Raw genomic sequence first — 22,728 nt, forward strand, 5'->3', positions numbered from 1 at the left:
ACGTTGTGCCAAATGGCAAAGAAGAAAACGTGATTCATTGGAAATGACAACTTTTTTCCAGTCATCAATGGTCCAATGACGGCATTCAGATGCAAACTTTCACTTTAATTGGCGATGGATGGCTGTAAGTATAGGTACCTTGACCTAGCACCTACTCTAGCAGCTCATACTGAGGAAGGTTCATTGAATTGTGGTCTTGAAAACACTGCTGGTCACTTTCTGGTTAAAGTCCATGATAAAAAAAAAAACTCTCATATTAGCGCAACACGAGAAGCAACTCATTTGCCCATGTGTCACATGGGCAAGTGAGTTGTTCGTGTATAAATAAATTTCGTGTATTCTCTGGTCGATTTTCTGTTTGATGGACGAAAAAAAAATCCCGAGTTTCCGGGGGAGGAAGGGGAACCTTGCTAGTAACGCCTGAGACTCACAAACTCAGCTACGAAGTGAAAGCCCATAAAAGTTCCTTGTGTCATTGTAAGTAAGTGTAAGTGTGTGTTTAGGGTCAAGCAGCACCAGGGGTTTCCCCCATCTCCACGTAGTTTAAGTTGTGGTGTGTTATAGTACACTGTAAATGCCAGAGATTTAAAAGTGTGTGGGTCTTCGATCGTTTAGTATCGTGTACCGTTGTTCTTCTGGTCGTTTAGCCACTGGACCCAACGTTGCCCAACTTACGCCCCGTGGAGGCAGACCAGGAACCCAGTAGCTTATATATACTCTGGAAGGTCCTGCCACCTAATTTCCTAAGATTTCGGTGGCTAGGACCTTAAAAAAAAAGGGGGGGGGGGACACTTAAGTTTAGAAAAAGTCAGAACAGATTAATGTGGTTTAGGTTTCAATTTAGAAATCGTTAATTTTGATTAGTTGCGTGGGGTGTACGCTGGCGTATTAGTCAGAGTAGGGGTAGAGACTGAAAACTGGGGGAAAATACAGAAGTATGGGATCGATAGGGAAGGTAACCCCCAGGTGGTCATAAGGCATGCCATGCCTCATCAGGCGAAGTATATGGAGTGGCAGGGGAGGGAGGAGACAGACCATCTCCTCCTCCCCCTGCCTTGCGTCATTGCTGGGATTCGGATTCAGGCCTTTTACATCCGGTTGGTTGGTTGGTTAGTGCAGGATTTTAGGTGCATCAGCAACTTAGGCCACATTGCGCCGTATATAATATGTATGTAAATTGCGTATGCTCTGTGGTCGATTTGCTGTTTGATGAACGAAAAACTCAAATTTACAGGAGAAAAACCACATGCTACCCTCCCTCGACACCGACTAACTCGGCCACGTTGTGAAAAATTAGTAACTTATTTAGAACAAAAGCGGCAACGCAGCCGAGAGCATTATCCTACTGGAACATACTTGCGCCATCCAGTAAAATGGCGACCATGAAGGAACCCTGATCAGCCACAATGGATAGGCAATTTTTAGCATTCAAAATGCAATCTATAGTCATGAGGACTCCAAGACATTGCAAGCAGTACATCCCCCATATCAAAACACTACTGTCATTTGCCCGTTTCTGCTGGACCAGGACATCAGTGATTTCGATGTTCTGGTGCAACAGATTATTCCCATCATTAATGGGTATAATCGATTATATGAAAATTAGTCGATTATGAAACGACAACAAGAAACTTGAAGGACAAAAAATATCGACAAGGAGGGATTCAATTAGAGTCTCTCTCTCTCTCTATTCCGATTATTGCCCACAGTTGATTATGACTCGATTATGCCCGTCACTAATTTAAATAGAAAGGTGTTTCATTTACAAACTAAATAATCAATAACTTGGACGATTTTTTTACTGTCGTCCAAAAATTGGCCAAATAGACAATAAACTTTTACGACTTCTACTTTTCAATTTTGTAGGGAAACATTTTTGTTTCTCCAGAAATAGATAAGGTGAATGTTTGATTGAAACCAAGATATCGAAACCAAGAAACTTAAGAAAGCTATTTCACTCTATATAATCACAACGCATTCGACGCCATAAATCCGTCAACGCACTCGGAGGGGTTGAAATAACGTTCGGGTGCCGCCCATCACGGGATACATACGAGTATACGTATGACAAAGCACACAGAATTTGCTTTGTCTTGTCTTGATTTGGGCTTTTAATGTAACATTGATTATGATAACTCATAGCCAGGGTCCGTTACATTAATTACATTCTTTTGAAAGTATGCACGTAAGCTTTGTTTTGGAACACTACTGTATATCGAGGACTTAGTGTCAGACAATGTTAACTACAAAATTTAATTTTGGTTTTGAGATAACTTTAATTTAACTTTATACAAATAACAATGCATATCATGTCATAGAAATATATTTCTCTAATAGTTTACAAGTTATCTTGGGCTCTAAGCACATTTCGGGAAAACCAAGAAAGTGTGAATGACTTTTTCTTGGTTAATTACAAAAACGTTTACTACAAAATGACACTAAACCCTCGATATGTCAGAAATTATGACGTACCCGATCATGCTAAGACTGTCCAAAACTGTCTTTTCTTGATAAACCAGTGTACATTCAGCCTGATTTTTTCTCATTCCGTTATTTTCAGAGCTGCCATATTGATCAGCACACACGCTCCTTCGCACAACATGCATGCCTGTGAACAAATCGAACTGTAAACACATGCTTCGCATACAGGGTAAATTTTTTACTCATAATCATTTTTCGTTCCTTTGAAGTTTCTCAAGCTTAAAATATTTCTTACCAACAACCTTATTACTTCGTAAAAAAAAGGGAGCTTGTTGCCAACCAAAAATCCAAAAAAGATTTTGGATTTTTGGTTGGCAACATTGAACAGGAGGAGAAGTTGTCCTTGAGTTCCTGGATGAAATTTTTGACAACAGTTTGTTGGAATTATCTCAAAGACAAAGTGTTTCAAAAGACTCTACGAACCATTCCTGAAGAAAGCGATTGCAGATGAACTTTTTTCTATAGCGGAGGAAATACTGGAGCATTCTTTGCAACTTCACACTCCTACTGCGACACATTATTGATAAATGTGGAGGCGACATTGGACATGTTGGGGCTTCAACTGATGCCAATGACATGCGTATCCGATGAGTTAAAAATTCACAAAAAACAAACAGCAGTTCTGCAATTCAAAGCTGCAGATAATTGCTTCGGTAGCGAAACTACTATATCGCAAAGTCCGCCAGTACTGTGGAGGACCCGAAGAGTGAAGGAAATTCGAGAGTATGATTTGTTATACATGACCGTTTGAAAAGTTCACAGGGCCACACAATTTGTACTTTTGGCTCTGAACTGCATCCAGGACATGTGCAATTCAAACATTTTCACACATTTCTTTCTGCTAACAACTTCATTCTTAATGTCATACACAGGGCTCGGAATGGACCCGGTTCCGGTAATGTCACGTTGCCAGGTGACCTCAGAAAAACTGGATAGATATTGGTTCGCATCCGCAGTAATAGTAGGGTTTGTTTAAAGAGCATCAGCGACTAAGGGCATATTGCTACGTGTATACTGTCTCTAAATTGCGTGTGTTCTGTGGCCGATTTTCTGTTTTATGGACGAAAAACCCGAGTTTCCATGAGATAAACCATGCTACTCTCGCCTGAGACCGATTAACTCAGCCACGTCGTGAAAAAGACACATAAAAATTCCACACGTCATCAACGGGACTCTTACTCAGGTATTTTCCACACGGTGTAGGGAGGACGGGGATTCTACAAACTGTGCTACCTACAAGGGCCACATCCGCAGATTCCGGTTTCGCGCTCTCGCTTCAATTACTTAAAAGTAGATAAATTACTTCAATTGCCTTGCTGGATGGGTTCCAAAAACAGTAGCGAACACTCATGAGGAAACTTTGGCACAATAAAAATTCTCATTGAAAGGGTAGATTATAGTAAGAAGTACTAATCTAAAAAATCACCACGTGTAGTAGCCTTACTCAGGTATTTTCCACACGGTGTAGGGAGGACGGGGATTCTACAAACTGTGCTACCTACAAGGGCCACATCCGCAGATTCCGGTTTCGCGCTCTCGCTTCAATTACTTAAAAGTAGATAAATTACTTCAATTGCCTTGCTGGATGGGTTCCAAAAACAGTAGCGAACACTCATGAGGAAACTTTGGCACAATAAAAATTCTCATTGAAAGGGTAGATTATAGTAAGAAGTACTAATCTAAAAAATCACCACGTGTAGTAGCACAATGAATATAATCACCGTCTTCCTCCCACAGCGTCGAAGGAGCTTCGATTCGAATCCGCTCAACGAAATGTGGAATTATTATGGGATTTTTTTCAGAATGCGACTAAATTAGTCAGTCTCAAGGATAGGGTAGCATGGTTTTATCTCCCTGAAGCGCGTGGTTTTTTTTTTTTTTTTTTTTTTTTTTGTCCCCAGCAAACAGGCAAATTGACTACACAAGAAAAACACAAGCAATTCATATGAAAACACAACTACAAGGCTTAATAGATTCTACGTTGTAACGATATATAAAAGGATAAAAGAGGTTACCTCAATCTGGTACGTAGAATGACTTCAGAACGACGGTCCCCAAATGTAGACGGATAAAATAATTTAATGAATCCTTGCACTCACAGCCTCATGGTTTGGGACAACAAGGTTTATGGAGTTTTACTTGTCAAAAAAGAAAGTAATGGAATATTATATGTCCTTGCTTTCAGTTCTTTTAATTGAGCCATTGAAATGAAATCACTTTTCCGGTATGAAGTTAGTGTTTTATTATATTGGTTAACTAAATTTGCAAATACAGACGAGTCTATCTCCTGATAAGTTGAACTGTCCGAGATTGAAGTAATCGCTTTTATCCTTTTAAACAAGTAATTTATAGATACAATATGCAGACGCCTCAAAACCTTAGCGGTTTTGACACTTAACACAGAAAAATAATCTAAAATATAGTGAAACTAAATTTATTCAAAATAATACTCTACAACTTATAATTTAAATTTCACTGCGCAGCTTTTTAATATATTTTTTTAAAAAAGTAAACATCTTTCACATCCAAACAATTGAGCGGCATATTAAAAAAAAAAAAAAGTTACTTCTTAAAGATTCAACGCAGAATCTGTTATGTTAATCTTTCCATAAAAAAATTAATCGAAACAGATGAAACTATTATTCTTACTATGAAAGAATAACACACTGCAGAATACTACTACTAATAAAGATTACCTTGTTGCTGTTTCTACCTAAATAAAATAATGGTTGAAAAAATTTACGTTATAAAATTTACAAAAACAAATGTCCGGTATTTGTTCAATTTATTTACCAACAGTGGACTCAAATAGTGGACTGCCCAGATCAAAACCGGACACCTGGCAATCTTACACTCTCAGGTAAAGTCATGTACATACTTGAACAGTAAAAGTAAGAGATTTTATTAACGAGAGTTCTGTTTCGTAACATTTTCCATTTTGACTCCTGCGTTCGCAACACCTTTTTTTGAAAACTTTTTAAGCAACCTGTTAGTTGCTGATCTACATATACTTTTTCTTCTGTAAAATTTTACTAAAAACTGGCGCTACATCTCAGTGACACTACCAGGTTAATAAAATCTTTTTCACACGATATATGCAAAATATGTAGCGGTGTAAGCTATTTTATTCAGGCTGCACCACAAACCAGTAATAAAGTCATAAGATACATATTCCGTTAATTATAACTAGCAAATATAGGTAATTCAGATTAGAAAATCTTCTTTGGTAACCTTGAAGAAGAAAAGGAAAAAGAACTATTATTTTCTCCATTAGTTCTTTATTACTTCTCGGGGGTTGGGGGGGGACACTAAGATAACAGATGTTCCAGAAAATCAGCCAATATTAAACTTATATAACACAAAATGATTATATAGTTTTATTTAGAAATTTTGAATATCCGATATCAATACATGATTGTGCAATGTTATTTTCTTACAAATAATATTATATTTCAATATGTTTCATAGACAAGCTGCATAGTTAGTACAAACTGTTACTTATGCATTCGTTATTTGGGAATCAATAGCTGCTTTTTATTGCATATAGATTTGCGATTGCTGAGATAAAAATCCATTTTTTTTATGCATTACAAGAAAAGCATAACAAGAAACATATTGATTCGGAAATCTCCTCCTTCCCAAGTATATAATGCTCTGCTCTAAGATTTGAATAAAGGGCAAGAGTTTGGATAATCTCACGATTTATTCTGCATTTACTGTTTGATAGTCAGCAAATAGTTACTCTTGTCTCTGTCATTTCCAAACATCTACAACACAGTAATATATAGTTTCTTGTTCTTTTGAAAAATTAATTACATCACCGGCTTCAATTTGGAAGTTTCAATAGTGATAATGACGACACGCAAAAGTGCCTTTCAAAATGAGAATATTGTTATGGTAACTAACAGAAAATTTTATAACAAAAAACGAGAGCGTCATTCACTTGTCGGAATTCGTATCGTTGCCTTTCTCCTCTCTGTCCATGGAATGTTATTTCTTCACGGAGTACGATCGGCCAATGCTTTCGAGATATTTGTCAAACGGCTGAGTTTTCGCACAATTTATGGAATAATATGTTTTATATTTACTTCTGTATTCGGTAGTTTCGCGTCTTATCTAATTTCTGTAGATCTCAGAACAAATAAAAAAAGAAAGGTAATCCTCTATGTTTATTGCGCAGCTATATGTCATCTTATTGTATCTTCAATAATTTATCGTGCAGTGATGTTCATTCGTGCTGAAGGTTTTATGAATTTTCTTAGAGAGTGCTGTAACACCCAGCAATCCATAAGATTAAATCAACAGCAAAGATCAAAAGTAGAATTTGTGGTGAAAGTTTTGGCAACTGTATATGCACTAAACTTCTTTTCATTTGGTTTCACAGCCTATCTTACTATCTGGCATCTAAAGTCTGCCGGTGGCCTACCAACGTTGGTGTCCTCATACACTATCATGCAGATTGTTTTTGGAATATTAATTGTCATTGACTATTATTTTCTTGTTATGGATTTAAGTGTGATATCGTTTTGGATCATTTACATGGCACAGTTATTCCGTACACTCTTTGGTGCTATCAATGATTACCTTAGATTAAGAAGCAACAATTTATCGTCTAGGATACCGATTGATCGACTTCATCTACTTTACCTTGATTGCTATCAACTTGTACGCACAGCTAACGACATACTTTCTCCAGGCATATTTGTTTTTTGTGTAGGTAATACTGTGGGATGTTTTTTATCAGCCTACCTGGTAACTAGAATTAATATAATACCTTTATGGTTATCGTTGGGAGCAGGGCTTTATGGTTTTTTGTGTTATATTCTTATATTTTCTGCTGCTTTAATGGCAACAAGGATGAAACAAGAGGTAAGAATGATTTCCAGAACTATTCTAAATATGTTGAATACCGATGAAAATTATCCGTATTGTGATGAGCTGTTAAACTTCTAAAAATGTTAATGGTGTCCAGTAATTAGAAAAGTATTTATATTTTATCCTAATGAAAAGAGATTAGCATTAGCATTACTATTAGTAGAGGCATTTGATGCAAGAAAGCAAGCTTATGCAGCATCAGCCAAAAAAAAAAAAAAAAAACCCCACTTCCACTTCACCCCTCTGTTCGTTCAAAATACCTGTCCAGCTGAGCTTTAAACTTATTTAGGCTATCAACCTCCACCACAAGGGATGGAAGTCTGTTCCACCAACCAACCACCCGCTGGCTAAAGGCAAATTTCCGCACGTCTATCCTACATCTGTCTTTCCTCAATTTGAATTTATGCCCTCTCAGGTGATTTTTCTGAGCTAGAGGAAGAATCCCATCAGCATTGAGCATGCTTAAACCATTCAAGGCTTTATACACCTCTATCAGATCACCTCGCTGGTGCCTAGTCTCCAGACACTGTAATTTGCAAAACTTAAGCCTTTCTTCGTAAGAGCACCCCTTTGTTCCATTCACTAATCTTGTTGCCCTTCTCTGTACTCGTTCCAGCAGCTCTACATCCTTCTTGAAATGAGGCCTCCAGACCTGTATACAGTACTCTAGGTGTGGCCTGACCATCGCCTTATACAATGGAATAATCACCTCCTTATCCCTGCTGGAAAAATTCCTGTATATCATTGACAATACTCCCTGAGCTACTCTTGCAGCCCGTCTGCACTGCTCAGAGAACTTCATATCTGCCTGTACAACCACCCCCAAGTCCCTTTCATTCTCTACCACTGTCAGTGTTGTACCACAGAGTTGATACGTTGCTCTGGGGTTGCTGTTTCCCATGTGTAGTACTTTACATTTGTCAATGTTGAACTTCATTTGCCACCTCTCAGCCCATCTGCTCAACCTTTCCAGATCCTGTTGCAGCAGCATAGTGTCAGTAGTGTCCGTGACAACCCTGCCAACCTTTGTATCGTCTGCAAACTTGGACATTAAGCCCGATATACCATCATCAAATCATTTATAAATACAGAAAACAATAATGGACCCAACACTGAGCCCTGAGGGACTCCACTAATAACTTCAGTCCACGATGAGCAGTGTCCATTGATTACCACTCTCTGTCTTCTCCCCCTCAACCACCCCTTTATCCATAGCAGCAATTTGCCTCCAATGTCACACTGCTCCAATTTTTGTAGCAGTCTTCCATGTGCAACAGTATCAAACGCCTTTCTAAGATTCAAGTATATAATATCAAAGTTATTCCCTGCATCCAGTTCTTTTGTGACTGCATCATAGTATCCAATCAAGTTGGTCAGGCAAGACTTCCCCTTAACAAAACCATGCTGTGTCTGAGCTATAACTGAAGTCTTGTCTAAATGATCCTGCAGTGCTTCTTTAACCAGTGCCTCCATTAATTTTCCTGGAACAGAAGTTAAGCTCACAGGTCTATAATTACTTGTGTCAGCCTTTGATCCTCCTTTGTGAATTGGGGTCACATTTGCACATTTCCAGTCTATGGGTACCTCCCCTGAGCCCAAGGAAGCTCTCATAATTATGGCTAAGGGTTTGCTTACTTCCTTTGCTGCCTCCTTTAATATAACTGGATAGATCCCATCCACCCCGGGTGCCTTTCTTGTGTTTATCTTCAACAGTTTCTCCTCCACTTTACTCCCAGTTATTTCAAGATTCTGTAGCTTACTGCTAGAGTTCAATACACCTCTGGTATTCCCCTCGCTGAATAACTCCTCATGTGTGAATGTCGATGCAAAATATTCATTTAGTTTGTTAGCTACCTGAGCAGGATCATCAACACTTGACCCATCAATATCAAGTGGACCAATCTGATTCATCCCCTTCCTTCTAGAGTTTACATAAGTAAAGAACTCTTTGCTGTTTTTCTTTGCATCCCTTGCCAAGGATTTAAGATAGAAAATGCCAAAGATAGAAAGTTAAATCGCAAATAAAAACACCAAAGCTTATATTGCTCTTTTGTGTTTTTTATAAATGTTTAAGTGGTCACAGCTAACTTATTTTTCATGAAAAACTGTTTACAGTATATGGTAGTACAGTACAGCTTCCAATTCACTAATAGTTTTCAGCTGAATTTTAATTATAACATATTATTGACTATTAATTAGAACACAAAATTCGATTGTTTACATTGACCAATTGACTGTGCTTAACTCATATGATCTCGAGATGGAAGACAACTTTACTTTAATGGTCTTTTTTGATGCCGTAGCCAAGTCTATAGGCCTCAACTAAGGGTTACATGGTTCTCCTCCTGGCCACTCGGAAAGTTGATCATTCAAAACAGGCAAACCGACCAAAGAACAAGATGCTATTGCCTGATGATCGTTGCTCTGTGCAAAATTTAAAACAACTCATCCCTAGCATGACACCATATTGTCAATGTATTTTATTCGTTGGTGAAACAGGTAGCCTTTATTTGTATTTCTTTTATTTTACCTTGTGAATCTATCCAAATATCTGTTTGGCCAGTTTGGCACATAATAAGGAAATTTGCCAAATTCGTTCACAATTTACAAGTTATGTGTTGTTAGTGAAACAAGCAGTTTAAATATTAGTAGCAATTTGAATGAAATTTAAGACGTTTCTTTCATGACACAAATATCCTACTTGCATTCACCACAAAAGAATTTCATTTTATTTTCCATGCAGATAAATTTCAGTTTATTTTCCGTGGAAATATTTAAGAAATTCACACATATTCAGGATTCATTTTTAATGTGCAATTCATTCATTTCCAAGACAGCTGCAATAAGTTGTACTTGGCAGCAAGACCACGACCTTGCAAAGGCATTTTTATGATCGTTATCCTTTTTTATATTTTACGGTAATGAAAAGAGATATATAAAGGTAAATCGCAAATTAAAACACCAAGTTTATATTGCTCTTTTGTGTTTTTTCTAAGGGTTTAAGTGGTCACGGCTAAATTATGTTTCATTTAAAAAAAAAACTGTCTTTCTTTGTATACTGTTCTGTCACCAAGCAAACCACAGGAACCAAAATCCATCCTGAAATAAAAACCCAAATTTCAATCGTTTATCTGGATGCAATGCTTTTGATTCTATGTGCTTCTTAACCAAGAGCATAACTACTCCCACCCCTCCTGTCTTGCCTCTTCTGTACACATTGTAATTTCTATATTAAAAATCCGCATCCCATATTTCAGAGTGGTACCACTTTTCTGATATCCCTATACTTTTCACATTTGATGAATTAACCAATACTTCAAACTCATCAATTTTATTTACTATGCTCCTACCATTAATTGTAGTACAATCATTCAAGCCCGTGAATGCTAAATAGTGCTGTTTCTTGTATTTTCTCTACCTTGTGAACTCCTCTGACTGTGTGGTCCCGGAGTATAAACAGAAATTTTATTTAAATGTGTGCCTGTTTTTGTTCTTATTAGCCCTAACACAGCTTATCCCATGAAGATACCCCTTAGCAGAGTATGTAAATTCTCACAGCTTGCTTTCCAGGCTTCTGCATGTCCCACCAGAAGCAATTCAAGATACATAGTTCACCTCTATGTATGCCTTTCAAAAAGTAGCAGTTTTCCCACCTACTGACTGCCTCGACAGCATCAGCAAATATCCTTGCACCCTCTCTATTTAAGTGTATCTTCCTATCTTTGTAAAAACCGTCCTATCTGTTAACAAGTACTGGCGATGCTAAGTAAAAATTCTAACCCCTGGCATCATTAGAGCATAGGCAAAATTTGGATTCGTCAGACTACCAAAATCTCAGCTTTCCAGTAATCAACAGTCCAGTATTTATGTCTTTTATTCAGTATTAGCCCGAGTTTTTTTTTTTTTTTATTTTAAGTGAACAGCTGTTAACATTGATCTTTTTCGGGGTACTCTACTTCAGATATCCATGTTATGCAATTTTCTTCGCAGTGTTCTCTCAGAAATCTGCTGCTGAGGTTCTTGGTTAACATCTCAGAAATCTGCTGCTGAGGTTCTTGGTTAACATTTGGCAGCAGTTTTTGATCTTTGAAATCGTTTTTCATTTACTATACGCGATATTCGTTGCCGATCACCATCACTTAGCACAAACTTTCAACCACAATTCTGGTGCTGATTTACGATTTATTTCGACTCATGACAGTCCTTAAAAACTCTTATTACTGTTCTTTCTGAGATACCACCAAATTCAGCTACGTCTTTAACAGGATGTCTTTTAGATCTGCCAAATGCTATTACGTATATGTATGACAAAGCACACATAATTTGCGTTGTCTTGTCTTGATTTGGGCTTTTAATGTAACATTGATTATGATAACTCATAGCCAGGGTCCGTTACATTAATTACATTATCTTTTGAAAGTATGCATGTAAGCTTTGTTTTGGAACACTACACTATATCAAAAATAAAAGTAAGCCCTGTTGATTCATAATTTCTACTAACAACTTCATTCTTAATGTCACACACAGGGCTCGGAATGGACCAGAGAGACCCCGTTCCGGTAATGTCACGTTGTCAGGTGACTTCAGAAAAACTGGATAGATATTGGTTCGCATCCGCAGTAATAGTAGGGTTTTTTTAAGGAGCATCAACGACTAAGGGCATATTGGTACGTGTATACTGTCTCTAAATTGCGTGTGTTCTGTGGCCGATTTTCTGTTTTATGGACGAAAAACCCGAGTTTCCAAGAGAAAAAAAACCATGCTACCCTCGCCTGAGACCGATTAACTCAGCCACGTTGTGAAAAATGCCCATAAAAATTCCGCACATCATCAACGGGACTCGAACTCAGGTATTTTCCACCCTGTGTAGGGAGGACGGGGATTCTACAAACTGTGCTACCTACAAGGGCCACATCCGCAGATTCCGGTTTCGCGCTCTCGCTTCAATTACTTAAAAGTAGATAAATTTCTTCAATTGCTTAGCTGGATGGGTTCCAAAAACAGTAGCGAACACCCATGAGGAAACTTTGGCACAATAAAAATTCTCATTGAAAGGGGGTAGATTATAGTAAGAAGTACAGTACTAAATTAAAAAACCACCACGTGTAGTAGCACAATGAGTATAATCACCGTCTTCCTCCCACAGCGTCTAAAGAGCCTCGGTTCGAATCCGCTCAATGAAACGTGGAATTATTATGGGATTTTTTCAGACTGTGACTAAATTAGTCAGTCATAAAAATAGGGTAGCATGGTTTTATTTCCCTGAAGCGGTTGGTTTTTTTTTTCTTTTTTTTTGCTGTCCCCAGCAAACAAGCAAATTGACTACAATAGAAAAACACAAGCAATTCATATGAAAACAGAACTACAAGGCTTAATAGGTTCTACGTTGTAACGGTATATAAAAGGATAAAAGAGATTACCTCGATCTGGTACGTAGAATGACTTCAGAACGACGCTCTTCAAATGTAGACGGATAAAATAATTTAATGAATCCTTGCACTCACAGCACCATGAATGATTCGACGCGGCCCGGAATCGAAGGTCAAGGACCCTAAAACACATCAAACAATCCCCAAGAAGACATTGTGTCAAAATTAATTACAACGAAAAAATTGATCACGCCGTTAAAATAAATTAAGATCACGGCGATGAAATAAATCGAGATGGGAAAATTTAAAACAATTTTAAGAAACCTTCCTTCCTTAAGATGGCTACGACGAACCGTCTTGATTACAGGTTGGAAAAAGCACGATGCGTATGTGTCAGGATATTAAATGGAGAGATTATTTATCCTCGCACATGCGCGTAAAAAACCATGAATCCAAAATGAGGTAGGGGCGATGTACATCGATAGAACTTTCGTGCAACTTAATTTCAAGGGTTTCAGTGATTAATAACTTTGTGTAATTGTGTTGGATGGTCAGAAATTTTGCTTCATTAAAAATAAATCAATTTTGATGGAGTTGCATTCAAAGAACGGACTGAAGCGGCATGCTGTTTCACCCTCACATTTAGGGTACAGGGGTCGAGCCCTGATACGATGCGTCGCATTCACTACAGGATATATTGTATAAGAGATCAGTTACTTGTACAGTTGTACCGAGAAAGAAGAAAGGACTATGGGATTTTTTTAGCATAGTATATAGTTTCTGCATTGGTCTTGCTACAATTTGAAATTCTGTATCTTTAATGAGTCTACTAAATTGTTTATGCCATTGATCAATATACGGAATGGAAATAAAGTATTTTTTATTGGTTTTATTGATTGGCGTGATATTTTTTAACCTGTCTTTGGTTAACAGCGATGAGAAGATAACCTCTATTTAAAAACCTGTTGGTCAGTATCTCAATCACTCAATGAAAGCAGACTCAGATGTGGAATATTTATAAGCGCTAAGAAATTGGCTGAATTTGATGGACCATTTTGAAAATGAATGGGTGATAACTATTAAAGAAACATGCTTGTATTTGTAGGCTTACGGTAAATGTTTAATTGTATTTTATTCCCATCCCGTGTAAGTGTGAAATTTAAAGACTTCGTTTCATCTTGTTCTTTTTCTAGTGTAAAATGTAGTCTTGTATGAATATTATTGAATTTTTGTAAGATGGCTTGAGTGGTGAAATTCTCGGTAATAATGAGCACGTCGGTATCTCCTGTATTAAATAATACGGGGAAGAAACGGTTTTAAATGTAAGTGTTCGATGTTAGCAAGGTACAACTCATAGGTAGACCGAAAATTTGCCTATATATCTTGCCTTAAAGGTAATATAATTTGCTTCAATCAGAAGCTTAATTAAATAGAAAATTTAGTATACTTCATCGTGATGGTATTGTTATTTAATAACTCCCAAACTATATCAAGTGCTTATTCAACATTAAAATTCGTATACAGAGAAGTGACATCTAACGAAAACAACTTATGATTACCGCCGAGCTTGCAATTTCTAAGACTATTAAATAAAGTGTCGCAGTTTTTAATTCCGAATTTTATCATCTGTCTTGTCTGAAGGGTTTTATAATATTGTGTAAATGTATGGCCAAATGCGAAAATGCTGAGTTTCTGTAAGACACAATCGGGCGGTTGGTACAATAAGGTTTATGGAATTTTACTTGTCAAAAAAGAAAGTAATGGAAAATTATATGTCCTTGCTTTCAGTTCTTTTAATTGAGTCATTGAAATGAAATCACTTTTCCGGTATGAAGTTAGTGTTTTGTTATATTGGTTAACTAAATTTGCAAATACAGACGAGTCTATCTCCTGATAAGTTGAACTGTCCGAGATTGAAGTAATCTCTTTTATCCTTTTAAACAAGCAATTTATAGATACAATATGCCGCCGCCTCAAAAATTAAATAGAAACCTGTGTTAAGTGTCAAAACCTTAGCGGTTTTGACACAACACAGAAAAACAATCTAAAATATAATGAAACTAAATTTATTCAAAATAATACTCTACAACTTATAATTTAAATTTCACTGCGTAGCTTTTTAATATATTTTTTAAAAAAAAGTAAACATCTTTCACATCTCAAACAATTGAGAGGCATATTAAAAAAAAAAAAGAAAGTCACTTCTTAAAGATCCATCGCAGACCTGTTATGTTAATCTTTCCATAAAAAATTAATCGAAACAGATGAAACTATTATTCTTACTATGAAAGAGTAATACACTGCAGAATACTACTACTAATAAAGATTACCTTGTTGCTGTTTCAACCTAAATAAAATAATGGTTGAAAAAAGTTACGTTATAAAATTTTCAAAAACAAATGTCGGGTATTTTTTCAATTTATTTACCAACAGTAGACTCAAATAGTGGACTGCCCCGATTAAAACCGGACACCTGGCAATCTTACACTCTCAGGTAAAGTCATGTACATACTTGAACAGTAAAAGTAAGAGATTTTATTAACGAAAATTCTGTTTCGTAACATTTTCCATTTTGACTCAACACCTTTTTTTGCAAACTTTTTAAGCAACCTGTTAGTTGCTGATCTACATATACTTTTTCTTCTGTAAAATTTTACTAAAAACTGGCGTTGCAACTCAGTGACACTACCAGTTTAATAAAATCTTTTTCACACGATATATGCAAAATATGTAGCGGTGTAAGCCATTTTATTCAGACTGCACCACAAACCAGTAATAAACTCATAAGGTACATATTCCGTTAATTATAGCTAGCAAATAATTAATTACCAACAGTAATTCAAAATGAAGCAAGTAATTTAGACTAAAAAGTCTTCTTTAGTAACCTTGCAGAAGAAAAGGAATACATACGAGCACAAAAAGAACTTTTTTTTTCCTCCATTAGTTTTTTATTACTTCTCGGGGGTTGGGGGGGACACTAAGATAACAGATGTTCAGGAAAATCAGCCAGTTATATAACAACTTATATAACACAAAATGATTATATAGTTTTATTTTGAAATTTTGAACATCCGATATCAATACATTTTTGTGTAATGTTATTTTCTTACAAATAATATTATATTTCAATATGTTTTCATAGACAAGCTGCATAGTTAGCACAAACTGTTACTTATGCATTAATGTTATTTGGGAATCAATAGCTGCTTTTTATTGCTTATAGATTTGCGATTGCTGAGATAAAATCCGTTTTTTTATGCATTACAAGAAAAGCATAACAAGAAACATATTGATTCGGAAATCTCCTCCTTCCCAAGTATATAAAGCTCTGCTCTAAGATTTGAATAAAGGGCCAGGGTTTGGATAATCGCACCATTTATTCGGCATTTACTGTTTGATATTCAGCAAACTGTTTCTCTTGTCTCAGTCATTTCCAAACATCTACAACACAGTAATATATAGTTTCTTGTTCTTTTGAAAAATTAATTACATCACCGGCTTCAATTTGGAAGTTACTTCAATAGTGATAATGACGACACGCAAAAGTGCCTTTCAAAATGAGGATATTGTTATGGTAACTAACAGAAAATTTTATAACAAAAAACGAGAGCGTCATTCACTTGTTGGAATTCGTATCGTTGCCTTTCTCCTCTCTATCCATGGAATGTTATTCCTTCACGGAGTACGATCGGCCAATGCTTTCGAGATATTTGTCAAGCGGCTGAGTTTTCGCACAATTTATGGAATAATATGTTTTATCTTTACTTCTGTATTCGGTAGTTTCGCGTCTTATCTAATTTCTGTCGATCTCAGAACAAATAAAAAAAGAAAGGTAATCCTCTATGTTTATTGCTCAGCTATATTTCATCTTATTGTATCTTCAATAATTTACCGTGCACTGATGTTCATTCGTGCTGAAGGTTTTATGAATTTTCTTAGAGAATGCTGTAACACCCAGCAATCCATAAGATTAAATCAACAGCAAAGATCAAAAGTAGAATTTGTGGTGAAAGTTTTGGCAATTGTATATGTACTAAACTTCATTTCATTTGGTATCATAGCCTATCTAAATACCTGGCAGCTAAATTCTGCGGGTGGCCTACCAACGTTGGTGTCCTCATACACTATCATGCAGATTGTTTTTGGAATATCACTTACCTTTTACCAATTTTTCGTTGTTATGGATATAAGCGTGATATCGTTTTGGATCATTTACATGGCACAGTTATTCAGTACCCTCTTTGGTGCTATCAATGATTACCTTAGATTGAGAAGCAACAATTTATCGTCTAGGATACCGATTGATCGACTTCATCTACTTTACCTTGATTGCTATCAACTTGTACGCACAGCTAACGACATACTTTCTCCAGGCATATTTGTTTTTTGTGTAGGTAATACTGTGGGATGTTTTTTTGCAGCCTACATGGTAACTAGAATTGATAGAATACCTTTATGGTTAACGTTGGCAGCAGCGCTTTATGGTTCTATGTGTTATATTCTTATCTTTTCTGCTGCTTTAATGGCAACAAGGATGAAACAAGAGGTAAGAATGATTTCCAGAACTATTCTAAATATGTTGAATACTGATGAAAATTATCCGTATTGTGACGAGCTGTTAAACTTCTAAAAATGTAATGGTGTCCAGTAATTAGAAAAGTATTTATATTTATCCTAATGAAAAGAGATAGAAAGTTAAATCGCAAATAAAAACGCCAAAGCTTATATTGCTCTTTTGTGTTTTTTATAAGTGTTTAAGTAGTCACAGCTAAATTATTTTTCATGAAAAACTGTTTACAGTATATGGTAGTACAGTACAGCTTCCAATTCACTAATAGTTTTCAGATGAATTTTAATTATAACATATTATTGGCTATTAATTATAACACAAAATTCGATTGTTTACATTGACCAATTGACTGTGCTTAACTCATATGATCTCGAGATGGAAGACAACTTTACTTTAATGGTCTTTTTTGATGCCATAGCCAAGACTGTAGGCCTCAACTAAGGGTTACATGGTTCTCCTCCTGGCCACTCGGAAAGTTGATCATTCAAAACAGGCAAACCGACCAAAGTACAAGATGCTATTGCCTGATGATCGTTGCTCTGGTGCAAAATTTAAAACAACTCATCCCTTGCATGACACCATATTGTCAAGTATTTATTCGTTGGTGAAACAGGTAGCCGTTATTTGTATTTCTTTTATTTTATCTTGTGAATCTATCCAAATATCTGTTTGGCCAGTTTAGCACAGAATAAGGAAATTTGCCGAATTCGTTCACAATTTACAAGTTATGTGTTGTTAGTGAAACAAGCAGTTTAAATATTAGTAGCAATTTGAATGAAATTTAAGACGTTTCTTTCATGACACAAATATCCTACTTGCATTCTCCACAAAAGAATTTCATTTTATTTTCGATGGAGATAAATTTCAGTTTATTTTCCGTGGAAATATTTAAGAAATTCACACATATTCAGGATTCATTTTTAATGTGCAATTCATTCATTTCCAAGACAGCTGCAATAAGTTGTACTTGGCAGCAAGACCACGTCTTTCTTTGTATACTGTTCTGTCACCAAGCAAACCACAGGAACCAAAATCCATCCTGAAATACCAACCCAAATTTCAATTGTTTATCTGGATGCAATGCTTTTGATTCTATGTGCTTTTTAACCAAGAGCATAACTACTCCCACCCCTCCTGTCTTGCCTCTTCTGTACACATTGTAATTTCTATATTAAAAATCCGCATCCCATATTTCAGAGTGGTACCACTTTTCTGATATCCTTATACTTTTCACATTTGATGAATTAACCAATACTTCAAACTCATCAATTTTATTTACTATGCTCCTACCATTAATAGTAGTACAATCATTGAAGCCCGTGACTGCTAAATAGTGCTGTTTCTTGTATTTTCCCTACCTTGTGAACTCCTCTTACTGTGTGGTCCTGGAGTATAAACAGAAATTTTATTTAAATGTGTACCTGTTTTTGTTCTTATTAGCCCTAACACAGCTTATCCCATGAAGATACCCCTTAGCAGAGTATATAAATTCCCACAGCTTGCTTTCCAGGCTTTTGCATGTCCCACCAGGAGCAATTCAAGATATATAGTTCACCTCTATGTATTCCTCCCAAAAAGTAGCAGTTTTCCCACCTATTGACTGCCTCGACAGAATCAGCAAATATCCTTGCACTCTCTCTATTTAAGTGTATCTTCCCATCTTTGTAAAAACCGTCCTATCTGTTAACAAGTACTGGCGATGCTAAGTAAAAATTCTAACCCCTGGCATCATTAGAGCATAGGCAAAATTTGGATTCGTCAGACTACCAAAATCTCAGCGTTCCAGTCATCAACAGTCCAGTATTTATGTCTTTTATTCAGTATTAGCCCGGTTTTTTTTTTTTTTTTTTTTTAAGTGTACAGCTGTTAACATTGATCTTTTTCGGGGTACCCTACTTCAGATATCCATGTTATGCAATTTTCTTCGCAGTGTTCTCTTAGAAGTCTGCTGCTGAGGTTCTTGGTTAACTGTTGGCAGCAGTTCTTGATCTTTGAAATCGTTTTTCATTTACTATACGCGATATTCGTTGCCAATCACGATCACTTAGCACAAACGTTCAACCACAATTCTGGCGCTGATTTACGATTTATTTCGACTCATGACATTCCTTAAAAACTTTTATTACTGCTCTTTCTGAGATACCACCAAATTCAGCTACCTCTTTAACAAGATGTCCTTTAGATCTGCCAAATGCTATTACTCCTTTTTGCCACTCACTAACATATTTTCTGTGCCCCATCTTTCGTGGTACAAACACTTATTTTTTCAGTCGCAGCTGGTATACCTGCAAATAGAGAAAACAAGTTAACTATTTACGCTAATTTGAGGGCTGTAAACAAACAACCGCAGAAGAAACACGTGTTCAATCTATTATATACCACAAATGCCATAAGTAACTAATTATTTTGTCCGGTGTCTATATATGAGGTTTATAGTATGCTGATAATCATTAATATACGGAATTTATGGGCTAATGCCATTACAGTAGCAATATATACTATGTCCATAATGTAATATACAGTATATATCGTATTATTTTGTTAAATATATGTATTAGCTTATGGGGAAGATTATAAAAGACATTCCTAGATAAATCTATGGAGAACGCATGAGTGAAATATATTATTTATACACAAAGGATAATATACAATAACTTATGAGGTACACTTAAAAATGGGGTGAGTTCCTCCGGGGTCAACCACTAAAATTGAAAGGAAAAATAACAATAAGGGGTTCTCTGCTTCTGTAATGATCAATAAGCACTATGGAACAATCAATTTCGAGGTTATATAACAATAATAGAATTTAGGATTATATAAAACATAACTGAAATTAAGAAGTTTCGAATTTATATAATAATAATAATAATAATTATTATTATTATTATTATTATTAGCCATATGGTGCAAGGAAGCTTGAGGCTTATGCTGCAGCAGCCAAAAAAATTCTTGTGTTACCCTGAGAGAGAGAGAGAGAGAGAGAGAGAGAGAGAGAGAGAGAGAGATAGAAAGGAATCACCAAGAAAGAGAAGAATGATGATATCCAGCTCAGGACCCTGGGTGTGCTAAGCCCATACTCATCAGATGTGAACCCCTGAGGTTAATGCATAGTACACGTTGATAGAACATCGTTGACTCAACAGAGAACGAAGGATATAAAGTTAAAAACTAAAGTAAGAATAAAGCATATGGTAAAAGTAGACTTACCATGTCCAAGGAAAAGAATCACGTGTGGACCTTACTGTAGCCAAGAAAGAAATGGAATTGTGTATAATGGCTGGTCCTCTAGTGAGAATTGGAAAGTGGCGGCCCCTGTGTGTTGGATGTGGTGAAAAGTGTGTTGATATGCAGGAAATTAGCCAATAAGTTATATATTAAGTTTCATTATGTCATGGAACATAAAACGAAACTTAATATATAGCATTATCAATAATACTTTCACCACTTCCACTTGAAAGAAATAGGATATATATTTCTTTCAAGCAAGTACAGAAACTGAATCTCTTGCTAAATGACTAGTAGGTTCAGAAAACAAGCGAAGAAACCGTCCCCCCCCTGCACCTAAACCAAACCAATTGGTGAATACAAACACCTACTAAGAGGAAGCACGCATGAACACTTAGAGTAACAACGGTGACCACTTCTTCAGGAAGGTATCGGTATTCTGTCATGGTCTGCTCTCAGCAAAGAACCATAGATGTCCCTGTGCGAATGAGCATAACAGACACAGCAGAAAATAAATCTTACATATTGACTCTTGATTTTTAAGGAGTCCTTATGTGCTTTAATGTAATAACTAGATAGTATGTATAGCTTAGCTTAATTTTCAGCACTCGCCTCATAGTAATCCGCTTAGCTGGTGAAGAGTTTTACCACATACATAGTGGTTATAGGATTCTAATAACTTACAGGGATTATGGGTTTAAAAACTAAGTTATGGGCTATAAAAATTTTTCTAAGAAAGGAGAGTGCACCTTCCATTCTATGGTTGCCTAATTAAATTAAATTAAATTAAATAAAGAAAAAAAAAAAATAGAAGCTAATAGCCGCGCACAAGCGACTTTCGAAATCGTCCTCAGTTATTTTTTATAGCCCATTAACTTAAGGGCTATTTTTAAGTTTGGAAAAGTTCCTTAAACGTGCTATAATAGTGTTTAATTTTGTAAATTATTATCTGATTAAACCATGTTTAATTTACATTTTTGTAATCTTGTAACTTTTTAGATAAAACTGGGTATTCTGATGCAATTTAAAACGATGAACGAGAATATGATGTTACAATACGAGTTAAGTTCAAGAGCACACAAAATATGCAAGCTACAAAAGTGCACATTACAAATTTAGCGCAGACAATAACGCACACAATTAGGTTTTTTTTTATCTGTAGAAAGCAACCTATGATTTAGAAGATTCGGCGGACGACTATTACCAGGACAGCCGCAAGCTGAGACAGTCACGGCCTCACATGTCAAGAATGGAGTTCGATTTAATGGCAACAACATTAGGAGACTTCATGATGAGAAAGGCAAATTCAGAGTTAGACGACTGTTACACTATCAATCTGGACCTAATAGTAAATGTTAGAGAAAGATTCCAGCCAAGCAGGTCTTTAAATTGAGCTATCAGCGAAAACCAGAACCAGTTTCAAAGCAAACTGCTTACAGAAAGCTTCAGGACAGGAGACTACTCTATGCGAGACGAAGTGGAACAACTACCATACCCGCAAATCCTCCATCACGACAGCTGATGAGGGCGGGGGGGATATGGCTAGACAACTGGATTGGTAAGGTATTTAAAGCGCATTAGAGATGGGAAGCTATTCGAGACTCTTGCGGAATCCGAATTTGGGGACCAGCACCAAGGGTCGTTTCTTGGTTAAACTCTTGGTTTACGTTTTTGTCCGCCCACATAAGAGAACCTGCTGACTTGGTGCAGATGACACTATCTCTGAAAAGGATCAATGGGCTAATATTCTCTTAAGAAATGAGTCTAGATTCAATTTTCAGCCTTGAAATCTCATTCTTGTTGTGGTCTCATCAGAATGTGAAACAAATTCCATTTCTTTAATATAAGAGAAAGGGACCACTACTGATGTCGTGGTCTGATGAGGCTTCATGACAAAAAGCCACACCGTTCTCCACATCTTTGAGAGAAGTCTCAAATATGTTGAAAGAGCGAGTCATGTATGAATCTTTTCAGAGCTGTTATAAACAGCCTGAATTCATTTTCAAGGAATGCTCTTCCACATTAACTTCAGCTAGTCAATGGTTTTCTTCAAAGTAATGATATTCTTCGTACAGCGTAGCCAGCTAGATCTCCGGTCCTTAATCCGATTAAATATGTGCGGAATGCTTTAGGGAGGCGAATTGAGTCATTTACCCACTGTTCATGAGAGGCTTTATTACCACAAGATCTTATCAGCCATATATATGC

This window comes from Mastigoproctus giganteus, chromosome 4, assembly GCF_048544385.1.
Source record: "Mastigoproctus giganteus isolate SK-2022 chromosome 4, ASM4854438v1, whole genome shotgun sequence".
NCBI lineage: Eukaryota > Metazoa > Arthropoda > Arachnida > Uropygi > Thelyphonidae > Mastigoproctus > Mastigoproctus giganteus.